The following is an 8,941-nucleotide window of genomic DNA, read 5'->3' as shown; positions in this document are numbered from 1 at the left end:
GTATTGAATGCTGAAAATTTGCTAAGGGAGTAGGTTTCAGGTGTTCTTGTAACTGAAAAAACTGTGAAAACTGAAAAAAAAACAGTGTGAAGAGATTCTGTTAATTAACTTGATGATAGTACTTATTTCACTTTGTATATGTGTATCAAATGATTGTGTTGTACACCTTAAATATATGCAATTTTTATTTAAAGAGAATTTAAAAAAGGAGCAGGCTTGGAATTTTTATTTAAAGAGAATAAAAAGAGGAGCAGGCTTGCGGGGTGTAGTGTAGGCAGGATAAAGTAAAACCTGCTCGACCAACCAGTACAGCTGCTCTAAGAGTAAGTGCTGGCTTAGGATAGCTAACTCTTTCTAGATGACAGCCTAGGAAGGAAATGCCCTAACCCAGCGCCCACGGATGGCGTATCTCCTCCCAGAATTCCCACAAACAGAATTCCTTGCTCCAGATTATATTGGCACATCCCCAAGCTTTTCTTAGAGTGTGGACAGAGCGTTCCTAAATATTTATGGCAGATTCATTCAAATTTTATTAAAAACTTGAATGTGTTAGATGAACCTCATTTTAGACATAGAAGATATAAAGTTACATTTTCAATAGCTTGCCATTATGGTGTTCAAATTCCAACTGGCTTTGGTAGTATGACAATAATGACTACAATTTAACACTAAATCCTGTCAATTGCATCTCCTAAATATTTTCTAAAGAAAACACTTTACTTCTCTCAATAGCTGTTGCTTTATCTGTAGTTTAAGCCACATTTAATTCTATTCCAATTTATTTGCAACATGGCCAGGGTGATAGTTCTAAATCACAAATCTTGTTAATCTATATGATATAGCTTAGCAAGCTATATAACATAACAATATATTCCAAAATATATTGGAACCTGTTAAATCTAATTTTCTTTTTATTGACCACNGACCATATTACTTGGTCCTTGGCTATTTCTACTCTGTTCTTGTGCTTCAGTAAGTTGCAGGTCTTCTGTAGTTCCCAAAACTTTTCCCTGTCTCAAAGCCTTTGTATTTGCTCTTCTCTGTTCCTAAAATGCTTTTCTCCTATTTTCAAAGTTAGTTGAAATGTCACCAGTTCAAAGATGCTTTTCTAAAAAAGTCCTCACCATCAGTACCATGTGCCACTACCATTTATTTTCTATCATAATTCCCTTTTTATTTCCCTCTTGTCTCTGATTAATAGTGGTAATTATTTATTTTGCTTATTTATAATTCATTTACTTATTGTTTGTTTACTAAGTTGTTTGTCTATATTTCTAAAGTGGAATTTCAGTGAGGCAGAAACTGAGTCTTCCTTGTTCATTGTTCTGTTCTCAGCATTTAGCACATGGTAGATGTTCCCTAAATACTTGCTGAATAAACAGTTTATAGAAGTGACACAGAAGGTGTATATTTTGGGATAGAGCTTACAATATCATATGTAAAGTTTTATGGAGGCTATCAGGCACCTTCTCCAGGTAAATAGGATAAAACCATTGCTCTCTGGGTTCCTAGGAAATATGTCAGTCTGGATAATCATGCTCTTAAGAAAGTTGAGGATTGAAAACTGGCAGCATTATCTTTCTTTCGACTAAAATCTTTCTAAACTGAATTTTAAATTTCCTTACTTACTAAACATGATTAATTAAATCACTGAGGCTCACCCTGGGCTATTCATGGATGAGGTCAGATGAGGGACAAGCCTGATGGTGCAAATAATAAGAATATTCCTGGAAGGATGAACAGATAGAAGGATAGAAATATGAGAAATAGAACTAGTTGTACCTCTCGAGTCTGGGATAAGCCAGTGAGAACAAATTCAGTCACCCTGGTGTAATTTACAGTTTCCATTTCTTCACTTTTTAAAAATAATATGGCTATAAAAAATACAGAAATTACAATTATTCCAAATAGCATTTAACTAGATTTATTTTACTGCTGGTGAAATCCTCAGATTGTTCTGTGTCATTAAGGGACTGTATTGGGATACATTTGATTGTCCCATTTGATGTCTGATAAGCCAAGACAGGGAAAGAGTAAGTGATGACCTGAAATTTAGAAACACTGAAACCATATGAAGTATGTCACATATCTGAAACCAAAATCCCAATCTATTACTGTTATTAATTTCCATTTTTTATGAAACTCAGCAGTGTACTGATCCTTTCCCCATATATCTACCTTAGTAAGCATTATGTGTACTTATGAGAGAAGCTAAATTGTAGACTGGTAATAAGAAAATCTAGTTATTTCTAGATTTTTTGTTGTTGTTGACAAGTCTAGCAAACTTGAAAAACTATGCTTCTTGTCTAATATCAGGTACACTGATCTGGCAGTATTTTCATTTTAATCTTTCAAAAAGATCTCAGGGTTTCCTGTGTAGTGAATAGACATTTTTTTTCCTTAACCAAAGCCTATACAGCTTATTCCTTGGCAATAGGTAAGCAGCCACAATATGCAACAATGCAGGGCCATATATGAAAATTCTTCGAGCTGTGACCAGATGTCATTATTCCACTGACCATGCAGTTTATCCACTGTTCCATGAAGGTAGGAAGAAGATATAGTGATCCGAGGAATGGGTATGCTTGCCACCCAAGGTGACCCTTTCTGCCAATTCAAGGTGACAGTGGAAATAAGATTATTGCTAAAATTTCCTTGACATTTGGTACTCCTCCATCACAGCCCCTAAAATGCTTGTAGATTTCTTTGTGGAAAGGAAGAGAATTTCCTTTGGTGGGTGCATCGCACAGCTCTTCTTTTTGCACTTTGTGGGGGCCTCCGAGATGTTCCTGCTCACAGTAATGGCCTTTGACCGCTATGCCGCCATCTGCCGCCCTCTCCACTATGCTACTATCATGAATCGACGTCTCTGCTGTATCCTGGTGGCTCTCTCCCGGTTGGGGGGCTTTATTCATTCTATAATACAAGTGGCTGTCATTGTTCGACTTCCCTTCTGTGGGCCCAATGAGTTAGACAGTTACTTCTGTGACATCACACAGGTAGTCCGGATTGCCTGTGCCAATACCTTCCCAGAGGAGTTAGTGATGATTTTTAGCAGTGGTCTGATCTCTGTGGTATGTTTCATTGCTCTCCTAATGCCCTATGCCTCCTCCTGGCCATGCTGAAGAAACACTCAGGCTCAGGTGAGAGTACCAGCCGGGCCATGTCCACCTGCTATTCCCACATCACCATTGTGGTATTTATGTTTGGACCATCCATCTACATTTATGCTCACCCATTTGACTCTTTTTCCCTAGATAAGGTGGTGTCTGTGTTCCATACTGTGATATTCCCTTTACTTATTCCCATTATCTACACCTTGCAAAATAAGGAAGTAAAGACAGCCATGAGGAAGTTGATCAACAGATATATTTTATGCAAAGAGAAGTGAAAGATAAGTGGCATATTCTACAATCTTTCCGGGTCATCGTCCTATAGTAGGAAGCATTTGCTGGAGTAATAATGCTTTCACTACCTCTTTTCATCTGAGTACTTAAATTCTCAGATTTTTCCCTCTATTTGGGGAAAAAACAAAGAAATTAAGATGGAAATAAGTATCGGTGACAGAATTCAAGATTTTGCCATATCCTAGAAGCAATTTTTAAGAATTCATAGCAGAGTTTTGTTACTACATGAGAACCCCTCTTATTCCAGAGGAAGTTGCCAGCCAAGTAGTGGTTTTTTATAGCCAGTCTCTACTTACATCCTCCAGTGTGAAAGCAGATTTGGAGGAAAGGGAGTCTAGGTTGACTGGAATTGACAGACATCTAGCTGTGTAATTTTTAAAAGATTATCTCCTTTGTCATTTTTGTGTGTTTTCTGTATTTCCTAATTCTGTTTCTCATGTTAAAATTACAATAGTAAGGTGCTGCTTTTGTTAGCCCTATAATCTAGAGTTCTTTCCCATTAAACCATTTTTTAAAAGTACCTATGAAAGAGACCTGGGTGTACTGGTTCTCAGAATCTTTTAGTGAATTATTTAGTAGAGATCAATTTATTATTCGCTGATACTAAGAACACAATTACTGACCATGCTTCAGAATATAAAAGATAGATTAGTATATTTGAGTTTGTATAAATTTATTTATGTATATTAACTTTCAATTTCAAAACTAGGATAGTGTCCATCAAAGAGTGAGAGGATTTTGTGTGTTCTGAGCTTTAGTCTTATGTCTTCTTTGATAACATAATATGACTAGACTTTGAGGGGAACAGGTATCTGTCAGCATCAGGAATGAATATATATAAATGAATGATGAAAACAATGATGAAAACCTCAGGTACACAGGATGGAATGATTGCACATAAAGTTTATTCTTTGCTTTGGGATTTTTTTCTCTTTGATGACCCTCTTTCATCTTCAAAGTTAGAGTGACTTCTCTTCTAAGAACCCAGATACACTGATCGAAATGATGATTCCTGAATTTTGAGTTGACCGTTCATTGTCTGGAAATGAATAAAATAGTAGGCTTCTCGAATATTTCACAATGAGCATGAAAAAAAGGATCTAACATACAAAAGATATATATATAATAAAAATGATTTATGTTTCTAGATTTTATGTTTCCTCATCATTATTTCTCTGTATCTGAAATAGTCAGACTTCTATTCATTTTGTCACTTATCCTTCATTTAGCTAGGATTAATGTTTTTGGGAAAAAGACTACTGACTCAATACGCTCTGCAAACACCATTATACTGCTACTACATAAGGGCATTTAGTGAAAATAAGGAAGCTAGGAATAAGAAGAAAAAAACTTCAAACACAGCAGTGTAATGAAGATATTAACAATATCTCAATATTAACAAGATGGACTTTACTGTAACATTTGGTAAAAAACATCTTTATTATCCGAACAAAAATACAGTTCTTCTGTTTTTAATTAATAAAATAATATATGTTCATTAAAAATTAAAAATATATGAACATGTAAGTAGAAAAACAAACATTACTGGCAATCTCTTTTTCCCTAAAGATTGGGGTTTTTATGTAACATAATTTGTGAAGTCCCACCCACCCAGCTCTACTGGAAGCAGGCCAGTTTGCCTGTCTGCATTGCTATAAAATAAATGGAGGTGAGGTGGAATAAAAATCTTCAGACAAGTAATGGCAAACTTCAGATTTTATACCTAGCAAAAGTGGCATTTAATTTAAAAGGCTATCAACTGTTTCAAACATTAAACAAAATTCTGGGAATGTTGTTTCCAAGAACTTCTTGAAGAAACTATCAATAAATCATTAGGTCACGAAGACTGAGAAAGGAGACTGAAAATGGACAGAGAGGTGGATACTGAATATTAAACATATTAAACTACATCTAATACTGAAACTGATATGATGATTTGCATGATTGAACAGTATGAAGTGCCACATGACTCGGTAACACAGAAATGAGAGAGCTGCATTCCATTTCCACCTGGTGGCATATTGGAGAGCTATACTGAACCTGTCACTAAAAACAAATATACATGTTGGATAACATTTTTTGAAATACTTTGATTAGCTAGCCAAAAAAAAAAAGTGGTGCAAAATATTGAGAAAAATAATGAAACTGGGAACTCAGAGAAATAAATGCTGACTAGAAATCAGCTTTTATTGTGAAAATTTGTGATCTGTTTTTAAGGCCACTGTATTGATGGTAGAGACAGAGATGGATAGGTAACAAAGCCCAGGGCACTCACAAGGAAATCCTTCACAACAAGGTGAGATCTCAGAGGATATATTCTCAGGGTAGTGGTGAAATAGAGTTTTTAAAAAATCACCACCTGAAAGGCTAAAAAGAGAAGAAAGAATTATAAACTGTAAGTGGAATCACACATTTTTTGAGTTTGAATTTATACTATTGAGTTGTCCGAATCACTGCTAGCTGATAATTTTATTCACAGTGTCTGATTCCAGAGATGTAATGCCTCTTGATAGAAGGAACTACAAATACCCTATGGTGGATGCTGCCATTATTCCAGGACTTAAAGTATTCTACAGATAAGAAATCAGCTTACAGTCTGACATCAGTGATCACACAAGAGAGCAAGGCTCTGGGAGTAAGAGCCAGAAGAACAACAGAAAGAACTGAAAGCACAAAAGAATTACAGAATATAAATTGCATACATTTGGTATTCTTCAAGAAATAAAAAAGGGGCTGGAAATATGAAAAAGGAGGAGGACACTATAAAACAAATAGGAAAATTATATGAAAAACAGAGAGAACTTAGATTCAGTTAAAAAATCCTTCAGACGTGTCTCAGTGCAAATTAGACACATTCAGAGAGAAACAGGAATCTAGAATATAGATCTGGGTAAATTACCGACAATGCAGGGCAGAAACAAAATGGATAGAAAGAATGAAAGAGAGGGTAAGAGACATTGAGAACTGGAAGTTCAGAGTTTCTGGAAGAGAGGATAAGTGGCAGAGGCAATTTTGAAGAGGTAAAGCTGAAAATTTTCCCAAACTAACAAAAGACACTAATCTCCATACTCAAGGATCCCACCAAAATATTTGTGGGAAAAACATTTTAAAAACACACATTGAGACACATCATAAAATCCATAAAGACAACTCAGCAGATGTTGAAAGTATCTGAATACAAAAGCAGAGATTACTCTCTAGGGAAAGACAGTTAACAGCAGATTGCTTTAACAGCAAAAATGTGAACTGATGATGAATTATATTCAATATTCAGAGATAAAATAATTATCAACTCTGTAAGAATAAGATAAAAATTCCTCAGAAAAACAGAAACAAGTTTTGCACTAGCAAACAATCAACTAAAGAGAAATTTCATAGGATATACTTGAAACAAGAAAGTGATCCCAGCTAGGAGATTTGAGATGACAGAAAAACAATGGCAAGTATGTGATAAATCGAAACAAACATCTACTGTATTAACTACCAAGAGTGACAACAAACTTCTGATGTCTAGAAAAATGTTAAGAACCAAAGTTCATGGAAATAATATTTACATAAGTTAGGAGTTGTATGATTGGAGTTAAGTGTAGTAGTCTTCATATTTCTCTAGAAGATGATGAGGATACGGATTTACTTTTCACTTTGGGTTGTTATCAGTTTTGATAGGTTACACCATAGAGATGACAGAAAAATTTCATTGGTGTTACACATCAGTTTCTTTCTCACATAAAGCCTGTTGTAGGTTTGGTGTGACACTCCAGAACACTGAAAAAACAAAAAGGTTAAAGTGAAAAATAGCCAATAGATTGGAAAGACTATTAAGTTAAATGAGTAATGGTTCTTGTATTATTCTAGAGCTGTGCTATCCAATACATTGGCTACATGTGACTTTTAAAATTTTAACTATTAAAATTTAAGATTAATTTCCTCAGTTTATAGCCACATTTCAAGAGCTCAATAGTCACATGTAGTGAGTGGCTACCATATTAGCACATTTCCGGGGTTTATATTTATATCATATAATAAAACCATTTCTGGAATTTTTAGGTAATATCTATTAGGTCCATGTTATGAGCAAAGATAAAATTAGTATATACCTTCTTTCCTCTTCTTCAACTCAGATTGTAGTGATTAAAAGTTTTTTCTTTCTTAATTTACCTTTCTAGGACTTGTACTTCAACTATTTAATTACAACTTTAGTAACAGACTTTGGCTTCTAGAAATGACATGGGAAGAGATTATTATAAACTTTCTCTCACTTTTTTACTCAACTAAATAAAATTTTGTTATAGCACTTTTTCTTATTTATGGAGTCTTATTATCTATTAAAGAGATATGCTAAGCATAGAAATTGTAATGATATATTTTTGCATTCATGTTCATCAGGGATATTGGTCTGTAATTCTCTTTGTAGAGGGGTCTTTGTCTGGTTTTGGGATCAAGGTAATTATGGCCTCATAGAATGAGTTTGGAAGTTTTCCCTCCATTTCTATTTTTTGGAACAGCTTCAGAAGAATAGGTACTAATTCTGCTTTAAATGTTTTGTAAAATTCTCCTGGGAAGCCCTGGACTCTTATTCATTGGGAGATTTTTATTATTACTTCAGTTTCTTTGCTGGTTTTGAGTCCATTCAGGTTTTCTGTTTCTTCCTTGAAGTTTCAGTTTTGGTTGTTTCTATGTTTCTAGGAATTTATCCATTTCTTCTAGATTGCCCAATTTATTGGCATATAGTTCCTCATAACATTCTCTTATAATTTTTTTTTTTTTTTTGGTGGTGATTTCTCCTCCTTCTTTCATGATTTTATTTGGGTCCTTTCTCTTTTCTTTTTGTTAAGTCTGGCTAGGGGTTAATTGGTCTTATTAATTCCTTCAAAGAACCAGCTCCTAATTCCATTGATCTGTTCTATTTTTTTTGATTTCTCTATTACTGATTTCTGCTCTAATATTTATTATTAAAAGCATTTGCACAGCAAAAGAAACAGTCAACAAAACTAAAAGGCAACTGACAGAATGGGAGAAGATACTTGCAAATGAAATATCAGGCAAAGGGCTAGCATCCAAAATCTATAAAGAACTTACAAAATTCAATACCCAACAAAACCAAAAATCCAGTCAAGAAATGGGCAGAAGACATGAACAGACATTCCTCCAAAGAAGACATACAAATGGCTAACAGACACATGAAAAAATGCCCAACATCACTTAGCATCAGGGAAATAAAAACCACAATGAGATACCACCTCCCACCTGTCACAATGACTACCCCAGGAAACAGCAGGTGTTGGCAAAAATGCAGAGAAAGGGGAACCTTCTTACACTGTTGGTGGGAATGCAAACTGGTGCAGCCACTCTGGAAAACAGTATGGAAGTTCCTCAAAAAGTTAAAAATAGAACTACCCTATGTCCCAGCAATTACATTGCTTGCTATTTATCCAAAGGATACAAACACAGTGATTCAAAGGAGCACATGCACCCTAATGTTTATAGCAGCAATGTCCACAATAGCCAAAATATGAAGAGAGTCCAGAAGTCCA

The 8,941-nt window shown here is 34.9% G+C and overlaps 1 pseudogene; it reads left to right on the top strand.

The window, feature by feature from the left end:
• The first annotated feature begins 2,654 nt into the window (after positions 1-2,654).
• On the top strand, positions 2,655-3,391 carry LOC109488830 (annotated as a pseudogene).
• Positions 3,392-8,941: the final 5,550 nt, after the last annotated feature.

The sequence above is a fragment of the Ailuropoda melanoleuca genome, unplaced genomic scaffold (assembly GCF_002007445.2).
Source record: "Ailuropoda melanoleuca isolate Jingjing unplaced genomic scaffold, ASM200744v2 unplaced-scaffold6558, whole genome shotgun sequence".
Taxonomy (NCBI): Eukaryota; Metazoa; Chordata; class Mammalia; order Carnivora; family Ursidae; genus Ailuropoda; species Ailuropoda melanoleuca.
Note: the sequence above shows the minus strand (reverse complement) of the source record. Positions and strands in the feature narration are given on the sequence as shown.